Here is a 25,137-nt window from a genome sequence, read left to right as displayed (position 1 = left end):
TTTCAAAATTCTAAAGCAATAAAACAACCTTAACCTATGCAAGGCTAGTAAGGCTCAATTCACCAACCGGCTAAACAAAGCAAACTACACAAGCTAACAAAGATATGAAACTAAGCAAGGTAGAGCTAAGCTATGATCTCTAAGGTCAAGCACATGAAAGAAAACATGAAAGTAAGTGCTTGAAATGAAAGAGAGTGCAAGAGACAACCGAATTTTTCCCGTGGTGTCGATGTGTTGGCACACACCCCTAATCCACGTTGTGACACTCACTAAGAGTCTTGTCACGTCCCATGTCACCGAGACTTGGGCGCTCACTAAGAGTCTCCGTTCACCATCCCGGCGTGGTGGAGCTCAAGCCACGTACAATCTTCTTCTCCGGGCTCCCACAATCCTTGGCAAGCTCCGCGAGAAACACTTCGATCACCAAGATCGTCTAGGTGCTGCCAAACACCAAGAGTAACAAGTTCCTAAGCCTTCACTTGACCTACACTCAGTTGGCCCTAGCTCAAGCACACTTGCTACACTTGCAATGGATGAGTTCTTCAAGGTTGAAGCACAAACTAAGCACTAGATCTTCTCTCTTTTGCTCAAAGCTCTATCTCTTCTTCTCAAGGGTGGCCTCAGGTTTTCAAGGTGTCAAAGGCAACTGAAATGAACCAGGGGGTACCCTTATATAGAGTGGAGGAGGTCACATAGCCGTTGGAGGTTTTCTGCAGAAAAACCGTGACCACCGGAAGAACCGACGGTATAGAAAATATGGGCATCGGTTCAACCGGTCTCTCTGTGTCAAAGAAGTAGCCGTTGGAGTTCTGACACAGTATCCACGCTTGCGTCATTGCACCGGTGCATGCTCCGTAGGGGCATCGGTTCAACCGGTGCTGAAGAGGTTCGCTGATCAACTCAAACAAGCGTTCTGGAACAAAGTACATCCAATGCACCGGTGCTTTGTTTCTGAACCATCGGTTCAACCGGTGCTGAAGAGAAGTTGGAGTCCATCAAACATGCTCTCTGGAACAAAGGACTTCCATTGCACCGGTGCTTTGATTTCGGAGCGTCGGTTCAACCGGTGCTGAAGAGAGGTTGAAATCCATCAAAACATGCTCTCTGGAACAAAGGACTTTCATTGCACCGGTGCTTATCTTCTTGACCATCGGTTCAACCAGTGCTTTACTTGATATCTGCCTTCATCCAGAGAAGATGGACCGACAGGGCATCGGTCCTTCCGCCATGCATCGGATGCTCCGATGCTTGTGCACCGGTTCAACCGGTGCTACTGATTTTCTTTGTTTTCAGCTGTTTTGACTTGGATTCGAATGTGACTTTGATTGTTTCTTCTTCCAAGAGTTGTGTTGACTTCTATTGACCATCTTTTGCTGTTTTTGAGTGAGTGTGTAATATGTCTAGGGCCAACTCAAGTTTGATCAAGCTACTAACTCATGAACCCCTCTTAATAGTGCGATCACTACAAAACTATAAAACATATACTAACCTAAGTGTCCTTCTCAACCTTGTGACACTTAGGACTAGAAAGATCCTTAGCCTTGACAAATATAAGTTAAAAGCCGAGATCGCCTTTTTGAATGACCGAAATTGAGGGGCCTCTTTTGACATACGACCAAATGAGCGATAATGATCTATTAAGCTGCACAAACTCATTAGTCACAATAATGGTTGTCATTAATCACCGAAACATACCTTGAGGGCCTAGATGCTTACAATCTCCCCCTTTTTGGTGATTGATGACAACACAACCATAAATAACGAGAGAGCGAGAAAGATAAAGCAAGATAAACACAAGCGAACTCGAAAAGAAGGACCAAAGAGCTCAACGGCTCAAACGAAATTCATAGATATGTCTCAAAGCACGGCATACTCAAGCGACAAATGTACATATCCATGAATTAACACCAAATGTGATACAAAGAATCAAAGTCCTGATAACTACGAGCTCTCTCTCTAGCTCTACCCTCCCCCTAACTCTCTACCCTCCCCCTAACACCTCTCCCCCTTTGGCAACAAGGCACCAAAAAGGAAGGCGATCTAATCCTGAGCAGGAGAAGGCGGGGTCTTCCGGCTGGGTCCGGTGGAGAACTGAGCGGCGGAGTCGTCGGCGTCGTCGTCTGTCCAGTCGTCGTCGACCGAAGAAGACTTCTGCTCGACCGGAGTCGTCGGAGCAGCAGAAGTAGCTGGAGTAGCGGTAGAAGCTGGCGCGGCGACGATCGTGGAGTCCGTCGGAGGAGCAGACGTGACGGGAGTCAGGTCTGGCTGAGTGGGGCGCACGACAGACGGACGGAGCACCTCGGGCTGAGAAGGAGAGTCGAACGTGAGTGACTGAGCCGAGGGGTGCTGGAGCTGGTGTAGGATCTGCTGCTGTCTATGAAACTCTGCACGCTGCTCGGCTGTCCAGACACTAGGCTGTGGAGCAGGAACCGGGGCAGCAGTGGGGATAGGACTGGCAAACAACCCGGTCGGTAGAAGTGGTGACACTGGGAAAGATGACAAGGGTGTCTGCATGAAACCGCCAGCAGGTGGAGGAGGAGCAGTGGGGTCGAACTGGAGCTGCTGGGGTGTAGGGAGCTGAGGCTCAGGCAGTCCAGTGTGTCGGTACAGCTAACCGAAGCATCCCGAGAAGAAGGTAAACATCTGCTGCTGGATCTGGGACTGCTGCTGAAGCTGTAACCTCATGGCCTCCTGCTGCTGCCGAATCCCCTCAAGCACTAGAGTCTGGGCCTCCTGCTGGCGAGCCTGCTCGGCCTGCATGCTCAGCTGAGCTGCTGCAAATCTGTCCTGCTGATCTGAGAGCCGAGTAAGAATAGCAGCGAGTGCATCGGGCTGAGTGACCTGAGCGGTGGAGACTGGAGGAGCGGGGGCTTGTGCTGCACCAGAAGATCCTGCCTCATCATCATGAGCTCCTCGAGGGACAGTAACAGTGGGAATGAAGTCCTCGTCATCCTCCGAGTCCTCTGAGTCAGTGATCAGGTAGTGTGGGAGCTGGGCCTCTGCAGCTGCTAGTGAAGCGTCCTCGGCTGCTGTCGGATCATCTGCAACTCTGCCCTCAGCCAAGAAACGCTCATCCAGAACCCGCTGTGCTCGGCGCTGGCCTCTCGAGCCACGACGACCGTCTCGAGGAGTAGCTGGTGAGTAAAAACTGAACTGTGTCCTCGAGTGCTCCAGCTCATCCATATGCTCATTCTGACTTAGCTGAGCCAGAATCCAACAGATCCAATGAGCAAACGGATGACGACGGTGAACTGTCATCCCATCCAGAATCACATCCTCTAGCTCGCAGATAAAAAAGTCGACTAGGTCAAAGTCACGACCTGTCATGATATAAAGTAGAAGCCACTGCTGCAGAGCTGTGATCCCCTCGTTGTATCCAATCCGAAACAACAAGCTCTTCCTCAAGGCTAGATGGATAGTGTGTGCCATGGGAGTCAGCCTGTCTGGAGTCCTCGGTGTGCCAGGCAGGAAAGGCTGCTGAAACAGAACACTGATCTCCTCATCAGATGGAACGTGAGACTCGTGAGGACGTCGAGGAGGTACCGTGCTGCCATAAGCCTGATAGTGTATGAAGTGTGGCTCCTCGGCAATCTGAACTCCAAGATAGGTAGCCAGTCATGCTCGGGTCAAGCGATAGTGCCTTTCCTGGAACATGAAGTCTATAAACTGCCGGTCCTCCTCAATAAACAGAGTGGCGTAGAAGACTCGAACCCACTCTCGAATATACCTGGACCTCTCACTGAGTAGAGCAGGCAATCCAACATATCTCTCAAAGAGAGGAAGCACTGGAGTCCCACCTGCTGCTACACGCATAGCTACCCAGTGGAGCATCTTGTGCTCACTAATCTTGATGTCCAACTGGCAGTAGGTGTGGTAAAAAGACTCCTGAAGCAGAGTGTAAAAACGATGATCAACTCCGACATCCCTCTGCTCGGGAAACCACTGCTCCGGGGTCACATAACGCAGTCTCTTGACCCTAGGTCCTGGAATACCCCTGAGATCGAACAACTCAACCTCGGGCAGCTCCTCACCACTGTCCTGACCACCTGTCTGAGTCTGACTGTCGGTGTGCTGCTGCGGTGCATGACCTGCTCCCCTCTGAGTGCCACCACCTCGAGTCCGTGGACGTGAACGGGACTCAGGTGTGGCCTGAGCTGTCTGAGTACGTCCTGAGCGACGTAACTGCTGCTGTGGCTCCCCCTGAGCCTGAGGATCCCTGATCCTGAGTGAGCCCTGCCTGTCAGCTGCGTCTGCCACTGCCTCAGCCTGCTCTTGCTCGCGGTCCTCACGGGTGCGCTTCTTCTTCTTCTGCACAACCATCTTGCTCTTGCCCTTCTTGTCACCAGCCATCTGACATAGAGCCAAAACATGGATTCGTTTTGAGCTTATGATAAGAAATCTAGTGGATTAACCTTTAAAAGAACAAACTAATATAGATCATATCAAGTCAAGGGCCAAGATGTGTGAGTGAGAGGCAAGGGTCATATGTGAACATGTATGTCAAGGATGAGAAAGCTAAGATACAACACATGCTTAAGAGTGTGTAGACATACCCTTGCAAAATAGGGGCGAAAACGACGAAAAGCCTAAGAGTCAATTCCTCGAACACCTTGAGGGCGCCTAAGCAAAAGGTGGAGGGATCAAATCGATCTTGAAAGCTTGAGCGTGGCAGGCTGATTGGAGCAGGGGAGGCTGCGCGTGTGTGGAGAGTGCGTGCTGGTGCTGCAGGCGGCGGCGCAGGTTGGATGGCGGCGGTCTGGTGGTCAGCGGCGCACAGGTGGCGCAGGCACGGCGTGGGCGCGCGAGCGACTGCGGAGCAGCAGCGCATGAGAGGTGGGCTCGCGCGCGGGCGGCGGTGCAGTGGAGAGCTCAGGCGCGGCGGCGGCTTGGAGTGGCGAGCAGGCGGCGCGTGAGCGGCGGCGGCGGAGCGGTGTACGGGCGCGGGGTGCAGGGCGGCTGTTTCGCGAGGAGGAAGAGAAACAAGAGTGAGACTGACGCGTGGGCCCGCGGAAGGATTAAGTGAAAACAGAACGGACGGGCCCGCCAACCCTAAGCACCGGAAGGTCCGATGGTGCAGAGAAAAGACCGTCGGTGTAATCACCGGTGTAAGTTTGACCAGATCTGAACGAGATTGAAACGTGGTCAGAAGGGCACCGGAAGATCCGCCACTGAGGCACCGGAACATCCGATGGGCGTCGGTGTACCTGTAGGAGTAAGGTCCAGAGGCTATGCAAGGCCCATTTACTCCACGCAGTAGCACCGGTTGAACCGATGCTGAAGCGTCGGTTCATCCGCCATACATCGGAAGCACCGGTGATCCATCGGAGTAACGGCCGGAGGTTGTTCCAGAGGCGTTGCAGAAACCTAGCCACGAAGACTTAAGCACCGGTTGAACCGATGAGATGAAAAACACGGCGTCGGTTTAACCGGTGGTTAAAGAAATTTTCTGCTGAACTACAAGCTCTACTTCTGATCCAAAAACTCAAAGCCAAAGCCATAAACACTAAGTTTTGGATCATTTTCGAGAGACAACCTCACCCCTCAAACACTCAAACTAAATGCTCGCAAGCTTTTATATTAACTTAGGCAAATTAAGAACCAAGCGAGGTTTAAACACAAAAACCAAATGTATGAGCCACTTTGCCTATGAACTTAGAGATTTAAACTTTAAGTTCGATAGGACGTGACTCAATAGGCATGAAAGCACAACATTGATCTTATCACTCTTGTGGAGATGATATATCATATTTAGCATGAATATCTTTCTCGAAGTGTGATTTGCTCCCTTGTGATGCTACTAACGTGATGCAATGCCAATGCAAAGCGTGAAATTAAACATGGATGCATTCTATATGACAAGCACATGCATTGCAAAATTTAAATCTATCTTGTCAAGTTTGAACCCTCGTCAAGCTTCTTCATGATGAACCATTCTTCATGCCATGAGCAAAACCAAGACCACCGGCTCATGCAAGACCCATGTTCATCACTATCTTGACAAGGTTAGACAAGCCCCTAGCACATGTACATATGAAATGCATCTATATGACAAGGCAATTATATGACGTTAGAAGCATCTAGAACGTTAAGCTCACTCCTTAGCCTAACAAAAGTACTCTCGTCTAAAGGTTTTGTGAATATATCCGCCAATTGCTCCTCGGATCTCACACCTTGTAGAGATATATCTCCTTTGGCTTCGTGATCACGCAAGAAGTGATGGCGAATATCAATGTGCTTTGTGCGAGAGTGTTGAACCGGATTTTTGGCAATTTTTACGGCACTTTCATTATCACAAAGGAGCGGGATCCTATCTAGTTTCACACCAAAGTCCAAAAGGGTTTGCTTCATATATAGGATTTGGGCACAACATGCACCGGCCGCTATATATTCCGCTTCCGCGGTGGACAAAGCCACGGAATTTTACTTCTTACTCGACCAAGAAACTAGAGAACGCCCAAGCAAGTGGCAACCCCCGGAGGTACTCTTGCGATCCACACGGCTTCCGGCAAAATCCGAATCCGAGTATCCCAAGAGATCTAAACTAGCGCCTTTGGGGTACCACAAGCCTATGCTAGGAGTGTGCTTGAGATACCGAAGGATCCTATTCACAGCCGAAAGGTGTGACTCCTTTGGGTTAGCTTGAAAGCGGGCACACAAGCACACACTAAACATTATATCGGGCCTAGATGCGGTAAGGTAATGCAAAGACCCTATCATTGAACGATAGAGGGATTGATCAACCGGTTTACCGTCCACATCCAAGTCGAGATGCACATTGGTTGCCATGGGTGTCTTGATTGGCTTGCACTCATCCATCTTGAACTTCTTCAAGATATCTTTAGTATATTTTTCTTGATGGATGAATGTCCCTTCCTTCATTTGTTTGACTTGAAAACCAAGGAAGAAGGTCAATTCGCCAATCATGGACATCTCGAATTCCCTAGACATCATGGTAGCAAACTCATGGCTTAGTAAATCATTAGTTGAGCCAAAGATAATATCATCAACATAAATTTGACAAATGAAAAGATCCCCGTTGACGTCTTTTGTGAACAACGTGGTGTCCACCCTCCCGATCTTGAAGCCTTGCATGATTAGGAAGTCACGAAGCCTCTCATACCAAGCCCTTGGAGCTTGTTTTAGCCCATAGAGTGCCTTGTGCAACCTATAAACATGGTTAGGATTCCTCCGATCTTCAAACCCGGGAGGTTGCTCAACATAAACAAGTTCGTTAATAACGCCATTTAAGAATGCACTTTTCACATCCATTTGATACAACTTAATGTTATGATGTGAAGAGTAAGCAAGAAGGATACGGATAGCTTCAAGTCTTGCGACCGGAGCAAAGGTTTCACCAAAATCCAAACCTTCGACTTGAGAAAACCCTTTTGCCACAAGTCTTGCTTTGTTGCGTATCACCACCCCATGTTCATCTTGCTTGTTTCGAAAGACCCACTTGGTGCCGATGATGTTCTTGTCTTTTGGAGGAGCTTCGAGGACCCAAACTTCATTGCGGGTGAAGTTGTTCAATTCTTCTTGCATGGCCATCACCCAATCCGAGTCCTCAAGCGCTTCCTCTATGCTAGTGGGTTCAATACAAGAAACAAACGAGTGATGTTCACAAAATGAAGCATGCTTAGAGCGAGTTCTTACTCCCTTGGAAGGACTACCAATGATTTGACCAATTGGATGATCCTTGGAGATGCGACCATGCTTCACTAGCGGTATTTGCGTGGATGCTTGTTGGGGTGGATCTTGTGTGACTTGTGCTTGTTGTGGAACACTTTGCTCTTCTTGTTCTTGAACTTGGGGTGTTGGCGTTGGCACATCTTCTTGATGTTGTGTATCATCTTTTTCTTGATCTTCATCCATTTGGGGCGCCGTGGAGGTGCTTGGTGTGGATGAGGAAGGTCCTCCCCCTTGATCATTGCCTTCATGCACCTCTTCCGGCTTGATATCCCCAATGGACATCTTCTTCAAAGCTTCATCAATCTCCTCATCACCTACATTTTCATAGCCAACAACCTCCTCTTGGGAGCCATTAGATTCATCAAACTCCACATCACATGTTTCTTCCACTAACCCGGAGGTTTGATTGAATACTCTATATGCTTTGGAGTTTGATGCATAACCAAGAAAGAAACCTTCATCACATCTACTTTCAAACTTACCGAGCCTTTTCTTCTTGTAGATGAAGCATTTGCAACCAAAGACTCGAAAGTATGATATATTTGGTTTCTTCCCGGTGATGAGCTCATATGGAGTTTTCTTGAGGAGTCGGTGGGGATACACTCGGTTGGATGCATGACACGCCGTGTTGATTGCTTCCGCCCAAAACTTCTCGGACGTGCCATAATCATCCAACATTGCTCTTGCTAGGGTGATGAGTGTCTTGTTCTTTCTTTCCACCACTCCATTTTGTTGAGGCGTGTAGGTGGCGGAAAACTCATGCTTGATGCCCTCTTCATCGCACCATTCTTCAATCTTCATGTTCTTGAACTCGGTGCCGTTGTCACTCCGGATCTTCACAATTGGGGAGTTGTACTCCCTTTGAGCTCTTCTTGCAAATGTCTTGAAGATTTCCGGAGTTTCACCCTTATCGCCTAGAAACATAACCCAAGTGTAACGTGAAAAATCATCAACGATTACTAGGCAATAGAGGTTACCACCAATGCTCTTGTATGTAGTTGGACCAAAGAGATCCATATGAAGTAGCTCGAGCGGCTTGGAGGTAGACAACATCATCTTGATGGGATGATGTGTTGCAACTTGCTTCCCGGCTTGACATGCTTTACATAGCTTGTTCTTGTCAAAGGTGACGTCCTTCAAGCCGGTGATCATCCCTCTCTTGTGGGCTTTCTTGAGGTTGCTCATGCCAATATGAGCAATTCTTTTATGCCAAAGCCACCCAAGAGAAGACTTGGTGAAGAGGCATGTCATGGTGCTTGTTTGCTTTGAAGAGAAGTCCACTAAATAGATGTTGCCATGCCTAAACCCCGTGAATACCATTGACTTGTCTTCTTCAAGAGTTACTACAACACCATTCTTGTCAAAGGTACACGTTAGTCCAAGATCACATAATTGAGCAATAGAAATGAGATTAAAACTAAGTGTTTCTACAAACAAAACATTTGAAATAGATAAATCTTTAGAGATAGCTATTCTACCCAAACCTAAGACTTTCCCCCTTGAGTTATCACCATAGGTGACATGTTCATGATCGCCGGGGTCTTCAAGAGAGGTGAACATGCTATCATTGCCGGTCATGTGTTGAGAGCAACCGCTATCAAGTACCCAATGTTTTCCACCGGCTTTGTAGTTCACCTACACACATGAGAATTCACTTTTGAGTTTTGGGAACCCAAACAAGCTTTGGGCCTTGCACATGTGTGACAAGAGCTTTTGGGACCCAAAGTTGCTTGGGGAGCTTTTTCTTTGACTCCTTAGTGAGTTTGCCAATAAACTTGGCCTTCACCTTGCCCTTCACTTTACTCAAGAGAAAATGGTTATTTTGAAACATTGAAGAGTAATTCTTGGGTAAATTAGGAATAGGACGTGATGGTAAAGTGCACTCCCTAGTGTGGTGCCCGGTGACTTGGCAATGTTGGCAATATGATCCAACTTCCTTGATGAAGCTAATCTTGATCTCCGGAGAAGGAGTAGTGCCTTGTTTTGGCTCCGGAAATGAACCAAGACCTCTCTTGCCATAGTCACGTGCATTGTTGAAGAGAATTTCCTTGTGGATGTATTCTCCTCTTGAGAGCTTCTCCACACTACTCTTGAGGCTTGCCACTTGATCCATCAATTCCTTTTCCCTAGAAGGTACAAGCTTGGGCAAAGCATTAGTGGCATTTGCATTAATGAGTAGGTCATCACATGAAGTAGAAGCATTGACCTTCTCAATAGTTTCATGAGCAAAGTTCTCAAGACTTGGGTCAATTGCTTCATAGGCAAATTCAAGTTCTTGATATTTGTGAGCCAACTCCCTATGCTCTTGTTTAAGCTTTTTGTGGCTCTCTTCAACTTGCTTAGCAAGTACAAGTGACTCATTGTGCTTTTTGAGCAAGTCATTGTACTTGCCAAGCAAGTCGGAGTGGGCAAGCTCTAACTTGGCATGAGTGCTCTCAAGAATCTTGACTTTGCCCTTTTCCCTCTTGATGACGGATGTGTACTCATTAATGAGATTAGTGAATTCATAAGGATCAAGCTCTTCATCACTTTCATCTTCACTATCTACCTCACATACCTTGGTGTTACCTTTTGCCATGAGGCACATTGGAGGTGGAGGTAGTGATGGTTCTTCATTTGTGAGGGCGATGGTGACTATGTCTTCTTCATCACTTGAATCTTCGCTTGATGAGACATCGGTCACCCATTCTTGTTTTTCCACCAAGAAGCTTCTCTTGGTGTGCCCTTTCTTCTTTGGGAAGAGCTTGGTCTTCTTGTCATGGCTCTTCTTCTTCCCAAGCTTCTTGTTCTTGTTCTTCTTCTCATCTTCTTCATCATCACTTGAATCATGTCGATGTTTGCCTTTGTTGTCCTTCTTCCTTTTGTCCGGCTTGGGGCAATCGGGAGAGATGTGGCCTTTTTCTCCACAATTATAGCAAGTTTTGTTCTTGACATCTCCCCATGGCCGGAACATTCTTCTTTTGGGGTCAAAGTTGAAACCCTTCTTGTTGATCTTGTCATTCAAGCGTGTGAACTTCCTCATCATGAGAGCAAGTTCTCCATCATCTTGTTCATCGGATGAGCTCTCATGATGATCCTCTTCTTCATTGCTTGAGCTTGATTCTTGCTTGACCATCTTGAGCTTGCGGGATTTGTTAGCCTTGGTTTTGAGAGCAATTGACTTGCTTGTTGTTGGCTCTTCGGTCATACCAAGGATACTCATTTCATGAGCGCGAATTTCGCCCACAAGCTCTCCCACTTCCATTGTATCAAGATTCTCCTTTTGAAGCATAGCATTGATAATGTTGTACTTGGGCTTCGGAAGGAGCATGAGAATCTTGCGGTTGATGGAGCCACTGTCAATTTTGGAAACTTCAAGAGCATTAATGTCCTTGACAATGACATTCAAGCGGGAATACATATCATTGCAATTTTCATGAGCAAGCATTTTAAAAGAATCATATTTTGCTCTAAACAAGTGATATTTTTGTTCACGGACTTTTGTGGAGCCTTCATAAATTTCAATTAGCTCTTTCCATATATCACTTGCTAAGTCCATGCCATTTACTCTAGCAAAGACTTCCTCACTAATGGCTTCGAAAATTGCATTTCTAGCCTTTGCATTCCATTTTAATTGCTCCGTGGTGGGAGTTCCGGTGAACCCGGTCTTTGTTGCCAACCACACTTCGGGGGCAATCGCATCAAGGTATGCGGCCATACGAACTTTCCAATAGGCAAAGTTCTTGCCCTCGAAGTGAGGCGGCGAACCTCCCATCTTGGTCATAGCTCTAGGCGGTGAAGCCTAATGATCCAAATGAGCAACGAGGCTCTGATACCAATTGTAAGGATCGATGGACCAAGAGGGGGGGTGAATTGGGCCTTTTTCAAAATTCTAAAGCAATAAAACAACCTTAACCTATGCAAGGCTAGTAAGGCTCAATTCACCAACCGGCTAAACAAAGCAAACTACACAAGCTAACAAAGATATGAAACTAAGCAAGGTAGAGCTAAGCTATGATCTCTAAGGTCAAGCACATGAAAGAAAGCATGAAAGTAAGTGCTTGAAATGAAAGAGAGTGCAAGAGACAACCGGATTTTTCCCGTAGTGTCGATGTGTTGGCACACACCCCTAATCCACGTTGTGACACTCACTAAGAGTCTTGTCACCTCCCATGTCACCGAGACTTGGGCGCTCACTAAGAGTCTCCGTTCACCATCCCGGCGTGGTGGAGCTCAAGCCACGTACAATCTTCTTCTCCGGGCTCCCACAATCCTTGGCAAGCTCCGCGAGAAACACTTCGATCACCAAGATCGTCTAGGTGCTGCCAAACACCAAGAGTAACAAGTTCCTAAGCCTTCACTTGACCTACACTCAGTTGGCCCTAGCTCAAGCACACTTGCTACACTTGCAATGGATGAGTTCTTCAAGGTTGAAGCACAAACTAAGCACTAGATCTTCTCTCTTTTGCTCAAAGCTCTATCTCTTCTTCTCAAGGGTGGCCTCAGGTTTTCAAGGTGTCAAAGGCAACTGAAATGAACCAGGGGGTACCCTTATATAGAGTGGAGGAGGTCACATAGCCGTTGGAGGTTTTCTGCAGAAAAACTGTGACCACCGGAAGAACCGACGGTATAGAAAATATGGGCATCGGTTCAACCGGTCTCTCTGTGTCAAAGAAGTAGCCGTTGGAGTTCTGACACAGTATCCACGCTTGCGTCATTGCACCGGTGCATGCTCCGTAGGGGCATCGGTTCAACCGGTGCTGAAGAGGTTCGCTGATCAACTCAAACAAGCGTTCTGGAACAAAGTACATCCAATGCACCGGTGCTTTGTTTCTGAACCATCGGTTCAACCGGTGCTGAAGAGAAGTTGGAGTCCATCAAACATGCTCTCTGGAACAAAGGACTTTCATTGCACCGGTGCTTTGATTTCGGAGCGTCGGTTCAACCGGTGCTGAAGAGAGGTTGAAATCCATCAAAACATGCTCTCTGGAACAAAGGACTTTCATCGCACCGGTGCTTATCTTCTTGACCATCGGTTCAACCGGTGCTTTACTTGATATCTGCCTTCATCCAGAGAAGATGGACCGACAGGGCATCGGTCCTTCCGCCATGCATCGGATGCTCCGATGCTTGTGCACCGGTTCAACCGGTGCTACTGATTTTCTTTGTTTTCAGCTGTTTTGACTTGGATTCGAATGTGACTTTGATTGTTTCTTCTTCCAAGAGTTGTGTTGACTTCTATTGACCATCTTTTGCTGTTTTTGAGTGAGTGTGTAATATGTCTAGGGCCAACTCAAGTTTGATCAAGCTACTAACTCATGAACCCCTCTTAATAGTGCGATCACTACAAAACTATAAAACCTATACTAACCTAAGTGTCCTTCTCAACCTTGTGACACTTAGGACTAGAAAGATCCTTAGCCTTGACAAATATAAGTTAAAAGCCGAGATCGCCTTTTTGAATGACCGAAATTGAGGGGCCTCTTTTGACATACGACCAAATGAGCGATAATGATCTATTAAGCTGCACAAACTCATTAGTCACAATAATGGTTGTCATTAATCACCGAAACATACCTTGAGGGCCTAGATGCTTACAGCGCGCAACGCGTGCGGGCGGCGTTCGTGGCCAACTTGACCACGGCGACGACGAGCAGCAGACAGTCAAGCCAATTAGTTTTGGGTTAAGCACGTTTAGGTTTTACTAATTTCGTAGTAACCCCTGGGGTGTTACAATCCTACCCCCTTAAAGAAATCTCGTCCCGAGATTTAAGTGGAGAGGAAGTAAAGGAGAACAATCGATAAACTAAGAACAAGGATCGGCCAATGTGGGTGCTAGTTTCTAGATTAATCAATATAACTGATTTTAATGGTATAAATATTGCCAGCTGATTTGCTAATTCCTTGCTCGATATGGTTCTGGAAGACATAAGTTGCATAGCAACCAGACTGTCATTACCTAACTGAAGATTAACCGTGCCACGGTGTGAGCTAATCAATTGTTTTTCCACACTAAAAAGCTCTAGAGCTTCATCTTTTGCCGTGAATGACTGTAGATAATATATGTATACACAATCACCATCAAAGTCGGCTGCACAGGATCGGTTGACTATCCCAGTGTTAGCACATAGTAGAATTTTGCGAAGAAGAGAGGTTCTAAGCTTGTCAATGAATATAAATCAAGGAGATTTTTGAGAAGAATCAAATTCTCAATTTGGTGGTGAATCTAGATAGAACAGACATCAAAGTGAGTTTTTAATGAACTCGGGGAAACTGAAAAGAAAGGGCATCAAAGCAAGTTTTTCTCAAGAATATTCTTACTCGATATTGTTTATTAATTGAACTGCATGATGCAAGATGCATATGTTGCCATGCATGTTAATGTACTACTATCCCAGAAACTCAAACCTAAAACAGCCCGTTCGCGTCGTTATTTGTCTAGGGCCTACCCCCTTAAAGAGGACGAAGTAGAGAAAAATATTTTATGGGTTGCATAAAAAGACAGTCGCAACAGTCCATGTCCCTCCGTACTTAAGCGCCAGCGCGCACCCAGCGGCACAATCGTATGCGTCCATACGAGGCACTAGGTCTCATCACGGCACGATAGTTCGAAAGACAATCACCGCTACGAAAGAAAATTCATAGAAAGCAATCCAAGCAGCACAAATTCAGAGAGGTTTTTCAGATTTCAAAAACATCAAAAGTTTTACGTAGATATACGGGACACATAATGTTAGCTAGCCTGTCATCCGGGTTTCACCTTGTCAGACCCATACCTAAACAATGTATGATTATGCAATGCAACAATATTGCATTCCTATTCATGCAAGATGACTATAATGCAGGTGATTAAAATCTTTAACTTATTCACATTGATTCGAGCAAGAATGCAAGTGAATCCATATTAAGGGTAGGAATAAAAAAGGATTAAGAATAAAGGATATCAATACTCGAAGAACAACAGAATGTCTTTAGTCATCAAGGAGGGCTGGAATGGATTATCGTTGGGCATCGGAACGAATGGCCTAGAGATGAGGATATATGATTTTGAACTGAACATTGATCCATAGTAGAAAGCATCGATATTTGGATTAACTGGAATGGTCATTGAGTCACGGATAGGATAAGATTTGCTAATTACATTACGAGATAAAAGGTATACAAAGAAAACCAACCGAGGATTTCATTTAACGTTAACATTCCTACTTTAACTATCAAGGAGGACAAAATTGGTCAAAAGATTCTAACCTTAGAAACGAGAAACACCGAACATACTACTAGACTCACTTTGCACGTCTATTGTTTGAACCAGTAGATAGGTTTTGTTCAAACACACGCATTTATTTTTCTACTTCCCTAACGACATAAGGTCTGAAATTACCGAAAGTAAGATGTACATGGTACAAAGAAATTTATACGGAAATACTAACAAACAGCCAAAACATAATAGTATGCACGATATAATGCATGCATGCACGACCTATACGTTCTCGCCAGAATTTTGCCAACATAATTATATGGCAATATATGTGGACATTCGGTGGCATACATACGTACTCTCCCTATTATATATATAGTCGTTTTGTACTCGTTCTAACTCACGCAATCGTTTGTTAGTGTACCTGCAGAAAATCACTTAATATATATATATATATAGTAGCTCTATTTAATACCTTGGGTATAGAATAAGCTATTCCATACCCGAGCCTTGCAGCACGCCCGATGCGCCGCGCCTGATTTTTCCCGCCCGGTGTTCCGCTCCCGGTTTTTTCCCCCAACCTCCCCACGACCACCACCACCACCAAACACGAGCCCAGCCCACTCTCGAAGCCGTCCCACCCAAACCGCGCAGCTCGGATCCGCCGCACCTCCCTGCCGTCGGCGACGCCGCCCCAACCCCGGCGCCGCTCCTCCCTCGCGACGCCGTACCACCCTCCCCAGCGCCGCTCCTCCATCGCGACGTCGATCTCCTCCCGACACGCCCGCCAACCGCATAGCTCGGATCCGGCGCACCTCCCTGCCGTCGGCGACGCGGCCCCAACCCCGGCGCCGCTCCGCCCTCCCGACGCCGCACCACCCTCCCCAGCGCCGCACCTTCCTCGCGACGTCGATCTCCTCCCGACGCGCCTGGCGCCGCACCACCCTCCCGTCGCCACTCCCTCCCCCAGATTCGCCCCCAACCCCGGCGCCACACCGCCCTCCTGCGCCGCACGACGCGACGTCGCTCTCCTCCTCCTGGCGTGCCCACCGCCGCACCATCATCCCGACGGGGCTACTGACACCGGTGCGGCATCCCCCTCTCTCCCTTCCGCTGCGATATTTATTTCTCAATTCTGATTCTAATCTATATTGTCCTTGTCTGCCTCATGTGACCTGAATCATGATCCAGTTTTTTTCCCTCTCGCTGGATTTGCTGGTTTAATTTACGTCTTGCCCTCCATCGCAGATCCCCCGCGCCCCGACGCCACAGGCCTCCACCACGCCATTGTGCTTGGCCACCACCGATTCCGTCGATGTTCGCCATCCGTGAGCCCACATCCGTCTTTCCCATTATCTTATTTCTTCACTTGCCCCCTTTAAATACCTCACCAGGTGATTTCTTTTGATCTGTTGCCTTATTATTAATTAATATATGAGCCAAGAAATCCGGATTGGGTGAGATTTCATCCCATGGCCGGAACATTCTTCTTTTGGGGTCAAAGTTGAAACCCTTCTTGTTGATCTTGTCATTCAAGCGTGTGAACTTCCTCATCATGAGAGCAAGTTCTCCATCATCTTGTTCATCGGATGAGCTCTCATGATGATCCTCTTCTTCATTGATTGAGCTTGATTCTTGCTTGACCATCTTGAGCTTGCGGGATTTGTTAGCCTTGGTTTTGAGAGCAATTGACTTGCTTGTTGTTGGCTCTTCGGTCATACCAAGGATACTCATTTCATGAGCGCGAATTTCGCCCACAAGCTCTCCCACTTCCATTGTATCAAGATTCTCCTTTTGAAGCATAGCATTGATAATGTTGTACTTGGGCTTCGGAAGGAGCATGAGAATCTTGCGGTTGATGGAGCCACTGTCAATTTTGGAAACTTCAAGAGCATTAATGTCCTTGACAATGACATTCAAGCGGGAATACATATCATTGCAATTTTCATGAGCAAGCATTTTAAAAGAATCATATTTTGCTCTAAACAAGTGATATTTTTGTTCACGGACTTTTGTGGAGCCTTCATAAATTTCAATTAGCTCTTTCCATATATCACTTGCTAAGTCCATGCCATTTACTCTAGCAAAGACTTCCTCACTAATGGCTTCGAAAATTGCATTTCTAGCCTTTGCATTCCATTTTAATTGCTCCGTGGTGGGAGTTCCGGTGAACCCGGTCTTTGTTGCCAACCACACTTCGGGGGCAATCGCATCAAGGTATGCGGCCATACGAACTTTCCAATAGGCAAAGTTCTTGCCCTCGAAGTGAGGCGGCGAACCTCCCATCTTGGTCATAGCTCTAGGCGGTGAAGCCTAATGATCCAAATGAGCAACGAGGCTCTGATACCAATTGTAAGGATCGATGGACCAAGAGGGGGGGTGAATTGGGCCTTTTTCAAAATTCTAAAGCAATAAAACAACCTTAACCTATGCAAGGCTAGTAAGGCTCAATTCACCAACCGGCTAAACAAAGCAAACTACACAAGCTAACAAAGATATGAAACTAAGCAAGGTAGAGCTAAGCTATGATCTCTAAGGTCAAGCACATGAAAGAAAGTATGAAAGTAAGTGCTTGAAATGAAAGAGAGTGCAAGAGACAACCGGATTTTTCCCGTAGTGTCGATGTGTTGGCACACACCCCTAATCCACGTTGTGACACTCACTAAGAGTCTTGTCACCTCCCATGTCACCGAGACTTGGGCGCTCACTAAGAGTCTCCGTTCACCATCCCGGCGTGGTGGAGCTCAAGCCACGTACAATCTTCTTCTCCGGGCTCCCACAATCCTTGGCAAGCTCCGCGAGAAACACTTCGATCACCAAGATCGTCTAGGTGCTGCCAAACACCAAGAGTAACAAGTTCCTAAGCCTTCACTTGACCTACACTCAGTTGGCCCTAGCTCAAGCACACTTGCTACACTTGCAATGGATGAGTTCTTCAAGGTTGAAGCACAAACTAAGCACTAGATCTTCTCTCTTTTGCTCAAAGCTCTATCTCTTCTTCTCAAGGGTGGCCTCAGGTTTTCAAGGTGTCAAAGGCAACTGAAATGAACCAGGGGGTACCCTTATATAGAGTGGAGGAGGTCACATAGCCGTTGGAGGTTTTCTGCAGAAAAACTGTGACCACCGGAAGAACCGACGGTATAGAAAATATGGGCATCGGTTCAACCGGTCTCTCTGTGTCAAAGAAGTAGCCGTTGGAGTTCTGACACAGTATCCACGCTTGCGTCATTGCACCGGTGCATGCTCCGTAGGGGCATCGGTTCAACCGGTGCTGAAGAGGTTCGCTGATCAACTCAAACAAGCGTTCTGGAACAAAGTACATCCAATGCACCGGTGCTTTGTTTCTGAACCATCGGTTCAACCGGTGCTGAAGAGAAGTTGGAGTCCATCAAACATGCTCTCTGGAACAAAGGACTTCCATTGCACCGGTGCTTTGATTTCGGAGCGTCGGTTCAACCGGTGCTGAAGAGAGGTTGAAATCCATCAAAACATGCTCTCTGGAACAAAGGACTTTCATCGCACCGGTGCTTATCTTCTTGACCATCGGTTCAACCGGTGCTTTACTTGATATCTGCCTTCATCCAGAGAAGATGGACCGACAGGGCATCGGTCCTTCCGCCATGCATCGGATGCTCCGATGCTTGTGCACCGGTTCAACCGGTGCTACTGATTTTCTTTGTTTTCAGCTGTTTTGACTTGGATTCGAATGTGACTTTGATTGTTTCTTCTTCCAAGAGTTGTGTTGACTTCTATTGACCATCTTTTGCTGTTTTTGAGTGAGTGTGTAATATGTCTAGGGCCAACTCAAGTTTGATCAAGCTACTAACTCATGAACCCCTCTTAATAGTGCGATCACTACAAAACTATAAAACCTATACTAACCTAAGTGTCCTTCTCAACCTTGTGACACTTAGGACTAGAAAGATCCTTAGCCTTGACAAATATAAGTTAAAAGCCGAGATCGCCTTTTTGAATGACCGAAATTGAGGGGCCTCTTTTGACATACGACCAAATGAGCGATAATGATCTATTAAGCTGCACAAACTCATTAGTCACAATAATGGTTGTCATTAATCACCGAAACATACCTTGAGGGCCTAGATGCTTACAGCGCGCAACGCGTGCGGGCGGCGTTCGTGGCCAACTTGACCACGGCGACGACGAGCAGCAGACAGTCAAGCCAATTAGTTTTGGGTTAAGCACGTTTAGGTTTTACTAATTTCGTAGTAACCCCTGGGGTGTTACAATCCTACCCCCTTAAAGAAATCTCGTCCCGAGATTTAAGTGGAGAGGAAGTAAAGGAGAACAATCGATAAACTAAGAACAAGGATCGGCCAATGTGGGTGCTAGTTTCTAGATTAATCAATATAACTGATTTTAATGGTATAAATATTGCCAGCTGATTTGCTAATTCCTTGCTCGATATGGTTCTGGAAGACATAAGTTGCATAGCAACCAGACTGTCATTACCTAACTGAAGATTAACCGTGCCACGGTGTGAGCTAATCAATTGTTTTTCCACACTAAAAAGCTCTAGAGCTTCATCTTTTGCCGTGAATGACTGTAGATAATATATGTATACACAATCACCATCAAAGTCGGCTGCACAGGATCGGTTGACTATCCCAGTGTTAGCACATAGTAGAATTTTGCGAAGAAGAGAGGTTCTAAGCTTGTCAATGAATATAAATCAAGGAGATTTTTGAGAAGAATCAAATTCTCAATTTGGTGGTGAATCTAGATAGAACAGACATCAAAGTGAGTTTTTAATGAACTCGGGGAAACTGAAAAGAAAGGGCATCAAAGCAAGTTTTTCTCAAGAATATTCTTACTCGATATTGTTTATTAATTGAACTGCATGATGCAAGATGCATATGTTGCCATGCATGTTAATGTACTACTATCCCAGAAACTCAAACCTAAAACAGCCCGTTCGCGTCGTTATTTGTCTAGGGCCTACCCCCTTAAAGAGGACGAAGTAGAGAAAAATATTTTATGGGTTGCATAAAAAGACAGTCGCAACAGTCCATGTCCCTCCGTACTTAAGCGCCAGCGCGCACCCAGCGGCACAATCGTATGCGTCCATACGAGGCACTAGGTCTCATCACGGCACGATAGTTCGAAAGACAATCACCGCTACGAAAGAAAATTCATAGAAAGCAATCCAAGCAGCACAAATTCAGAGAGGTTTTTCAGATTTCAAAAACATCAAAAGTTTTACGTAGATATACGGGACACATAATGTTAGCTAGCCTGTCATCCGGGTTTCACCTTGTCAGACCCATACCTAAACAATGTATGATTATGCAATGCAACAATATTGCATTCCTATTCATGCAAGATGACTATAATGCAGGTGATTAAAATCTTTAACTTATTCACATTGATTCGAGCAAGAATGCAAGTGAATCCATATTAAGGGTAGGAATAAAAAAGGATTAAGAATAAAGGATATCAATACTCGAAGAACAACAGAATGTCTTTAGTCATCAAGGAGGGCTGGAATGGATTATCGTTGGGCATCGGAACGAATGGCCTAGAGATGAGGATATATGATTTTGAACTGAACATTGATCCATAGTAGAAAGCATCGATATTTGGATTAACTGGAATGGTCATTGAGTCACGGATAGGATAAGATTTGCTAATTACATTACGAGATAAAAGGTATACAAAGAAAACCAACCGAGGATTTCATTTAACGTTAACATTCCTACTTTAACTATCAAGGAGGACAAAATTGGTCAAAAGATTCTAACCTTAGAAACGAGAAACACCGAACATACTACTAGACTCACTTTGCACGTCTATTGTTTGAACCAGTAGATAGGTTTTGTTCAAACACACGCATTTATTTTTCTACTTCCCTAACGACATAAGGTCTGAAATTACCGAAAGTAAGATGTACATGGTACAAAGAAATTTATACGGAAATACTAACAAACAGCCAAAACATAATAGTATGCACGATATAATGCATGCATGCACGACCTATACGTTCTCGCCAGAATTTTGCCAACATAATTATATGGCAATATATGTGGACATTCGGTGGCATACATACGTACTCTCCCTATTATATATATAGTCGTTTTGTACTCGTTCTAACTCACGCAATCGTTTGTTAGTGTACCTGCAGAAAATCACTTAATATATATATATATAGTAGCTCTATTTAATACCTTGGGTATAGAATAAGCTATTCCATACCCGAGCCTTGCAGCACGCCCGATGCGCCGCGCCTGATTTTTCCCGCCCGGTGTTCCGCTCCCGGTTTTTTCCCCCAACCTCCCCACGACCACCACCACCACCAAACACGAGCCCAGCCCACTCTCGAAGCCGTCCCACCCAAACCGCGCAGCTCGGATCCGCCGCACCTCCCTGCCGTCGGCGACGCCGCCCCAACCCCGGCGCCGCTCCTCCCTCGCGACGCCGTACCACCCTCCCCAGCGCCGCTCCTCCATCGCGACGTCGATCTCCTCCCGACACGCCCGCCAACCGCATAGCTCGGATCCGGCGCACCTCCCTGCCGTCGGCGACGCGGCCCCAACCCCGGCGCCGCTCCGCCCTCCCGACGCCGCACCACCCTCCCCAGCGCCGCACCTTCCTCGCGACGTCGATCTCCTCCCGACGCGCCTGGCGCCGCACCACCCTCCCGTCGCCACTCCCTCCCCCAGATTCGCCCCCAACCCCGGCGCCACACCGCCCTCCTGCGCCGCACGACGCGACGTCGCTCTCCTCCTCCTGGCGTGCCCACCGCCGCACCATCATCCCGACGGGGCTACTGACACCGGTGCGGCATCCCCCTCTCTCCCTTCCGCTGCGATATTTATTTCTCAATTCTGATTCTAATCTATATTGTCCTTGTCTGCCTCATGTGACCTGAATCATGATCCAGTTTTTTTCCCTCTCGCTGGATTTGCTGGTTTAATTTACGTCTTGCCCTCCATCGCAGATCCCCCGCGCCCCGACGCCACAGGCCTCCACCACGCCATTGTGCTTGGCCACCACCGATTCCGTCGATGTTCGCCATCCGTGAGCCCACATCCGTCTTTCCCATTATCTTATTTCTTCACTTGCCCCCTTTAAATACCTCACCAGGTGATTTCTTTTGATCTGTTGCCTTATTATTAATTAATATATGAGCCAAGAAATCCGGATTGGGTGAGATTTCATCCCATTGGCTGCTGTTCCAGTCCCTAACGTGATGAGTTTGTGACTCTCATTGATGGCAGGATCGATCCTGATGCGTGGTCACCCATCCCTGGCTGACGAGCTGGTGGCCATGAGCAGATGCACGACGACGTGCAACAACACCGAAATGCCGAATCAAGCATCCAGCAGAGAGGACAAGTGCCGCAGCCCCTGCCCTCAGGTGCCTTGCCCGGCCCTTTTGTGCTTTCTTCCATTATCAACTGGTGCATTGTATTCTTTTTATGAAACTCCACGGGTGCATGTTTTCAGGAGGGGATATTTTTGTTTGCTAATTAATCTCCGAGTCCAACGTACGTGGATAGTTGTAGATAACATCTCTTGGCAGAGTTATGATTACTAGATTAGCTAGGAAATTATTTGGCAGATTTTGCTGAATTTGTTGATTGATGGTTCAATTTATTTTTAGCTGACAATTATAATACCCTGCCCGTGCCTAGACAGAGCTTGCAGCTGTTTTTCGTGGTTCTGTTGTGGATCTGTGTAACTAATGATGCATGATTAGCTTTATGTTTTGGTGGATTAATCAGATGCATAATTTATCAAAAATATTCAACTTTCGTCAGTTATATCATTGAGATATAAAAGCTGCCTTGCCATGGCCATTTTGTTCAGTCAAAATAATTTGTGTCCATTGCCTTCCGGATCTAGACTGCTCTTAGTTCACAGGCTACAAATGAAGATTAAAATTGTTATTTTGGATGACTTAAAATCACACTAGTAATGAAGATGGTGTTCTGTACAATGTATGGTTTTGCCATACAGAAATACTTTATCCTATTTTTGTGTTACTGCATACAATCTTCTATCTGCAGACCATTTAATTTCTGTTGGTTGATTTACCTTGGAGGTTCTGATGATTTGTCCAGGTTGTAGTTCAAAATAGGTCATAGGTTGTTCCAATTGGTAGCTGCGTCATTCTTTTCCCTGTTTCATTATTTTATAGTTCAGTTTCTTGATGATTTGTTCAGGTTGCAGTTGTGCCCCCCTTTTCTTACCTTCATTCTATCCCCCAGCTGTTTCTTGATTGCCTGTGTTGGTGGCGATGGTGTGTAATAATAATCATTAGGTTGAAAAATTAAATCGAGTACCTGCTGGTGTTTTCAGTCAGTTAGTATTCTATTCCCCTGCTGCTGCTTGATAACCCGCGTTGGTGGAGACGGTTAGTGGGGACGATTTGTAATAATGGTGAGAGATTAAAGAATTAAACTGAGTAGTGGGTGTACCTTCTGGTGTTTTCAGCTTATTGGCAGTCCCAAATTTAGTGACCTAGTGTTTTCAGCTTATTAGCAGTCCCAAATTTAGTGATGGCTGGGTGCTGAGGCAACCAGTTCAGCTTCTTTTTTGCTTGTGCCCCATATTTAGTGATAATGGGCGTCATGAAGTATTTTCTGGCATGTCAGGAGCCTATTAGCCAGTACTAATCCTTGTGTGTGCAGATCGGAGACCCTTTCCACGAGAGCATCTTTGGCGACCATCAACATTTGTGTGCGACGTAGCTCAAATTGGGATGTCGATTGTTGCAATCTGTAGCTCCGTGTTCCCTTTTCCTTCACGCATCCTAAATCTCATGTGACTGAAGTTACCTTTGTTTTCAGGCGATAGGAGTTAGCTTTGCCATTCAGGCTATAAGAGTTTACTTTAGGCAGCAGTTCATGGATTTCTTTCTCACGATGTTTGTTTGGGCAATTTGAGCTATTCGACGTAGTGTCAAATCTTGGTCATTTCTTGATAGATCGTAACTATAACAGTTTATCTAGGTTGGAACATTTTGTTCTCATTGCGACGTGTTCATATTGTTCATTTAGTTACCAATGCTCTGTTCCAATGCAGCAGGCTCCACCATTGTTGCGGCGACGTATCTCGTTCATGGAGGGGGATGACTACTTGAACATAGATTTCCAAAGCGCCAGAGTTCTAGCATATGCTATCTAGTCCCTAACCGTGTCACTGTTTTTCCTTGATCCCTCATGAATTCAGCTTCTCAGGAGTTTGTCCACCCAGATGTTGATGCCTAGAGGAATATGATAGCAAGACTTCTGACAGCAACATCACAGTTCATCTTTTCAGAAATTGTTTGCATCGCTGCTTCAGATACAATGAAAAGAGAACTGGCTGCACACCTTTTAGTTTAGATGGCTTCAAAAAAACTCTGCTGATCCGAAGAAGTTTGAATTGTTCTTCTGATTCCAGAACATACAAATTGGTGAAAGCATTGTGGAAGTATTACTGCAACAATTTTGCACGATAACATTAGTTGTAGTTACCACCATTCTGTTTGATACATATTGGTGTTTACTCTGCACCTTGCCTCTGAGCAGTGTCAATGTTTAATGTATTCAATATCAGAGTTCATCTCTTCAGAAATCAAAAGTGTTACTGCTTTGGCTACAAGATGAGAATCGGCCATTCTTTTGCTCTGGTAGATAGCTTCAGGAGACTTTGCAAGTCCTGTTTTTTGCTAGTAGGTTTGATGTACTGTGCTGACCTGATGCGGTTGAATTGCCTTATGAGTTTCAGAGCTTGAAAAAAAAAATCTGAAAGCTTTATGTAGAAACAATGCTTGATTGAGTCTCCCTTATTGGCTTCTACCATCACAAGAAAATTGAGTTTATTAGTAAGAAAACGAATGCAACATCGTACTAGTAGTTGTTGTCAAAATATTATTGAGATTTCAAAAATAAAGTCCATGGTGTTATGCCCAGCGCATCTCGGCAGCACGGATGGAGACATGTACGCGTGGGTCAAAACAAACTAGGCACTGCGACTCCACGTGCGCGCACCGGCAGGACGGGTTGGCTTGGATCGACACGTCGGGAGCACAACTGCTCGGAGACGTGCGCGCGCCGGCAGGACGGGACGGAAGAAAACCGGCCTCGCGTCAACAAAAAAAAATCGCGAGCCTCGGAGCGACGCGTCGGGAGCCAGGCGCGGGGTGGGTGTGCTCGGGTACGGGATAATATTCTGTATCCAGGATATGGATATGGAATAGCGGTGTCATATATATATATATAAGCTCTATTTTAGCTCCTGGGTAATAAGTATTCTGTAACCGAGCC

The 25,137-nt window shown here is 46.2% G+C and overlaps 1 protein-coding gene and 1 long non-coding RNA gene across 3 annotated transcripts in view; one reads left to right on the top strand and one right to left on the bottom strand.

Annotated features, from left to right (window-relative positions):
- LOC120649087 (uncharacterized protein At4g14100-like) overlaps positions 1-25,137 on the bottom strand; it is a 38,455-nt gene that overhangs the window by 4,309 nt on the left and 9,009 nt on the right. The window lies entirely within an intron of this gene.
- On the top strand, positions 21,594-24,362 carry LOC120649088. The gene is made up of 3 exons (XR_005665155.1): positions 21,594-21,659; positions 21,822-22,241; positions 23,518-24,362. It is a non-coding gene; the product is annotated as an uncharacterized LOC120649088 (long non-coding RNA).

This window comes from Panicum virgatum, chromosome 9K, assembly GCF_016808335.1.
Source record: "Panicum virgatum strain AP13 chromosome 9K, P.virgatum_v5, whole genome shotgun sequence".
NCBI classification, from domain to species: domain Eukaryota; kingdom Viridiplantae; phylum Streptophyta; class Magnoliopsida; order Poales; family Poaceae; genus Panicum; species Panicum virgatum.
Note: the sequence above shows the minus strand (reverse complement) of the source record. Positions and strands in the feature narration are given on the sequence as shown.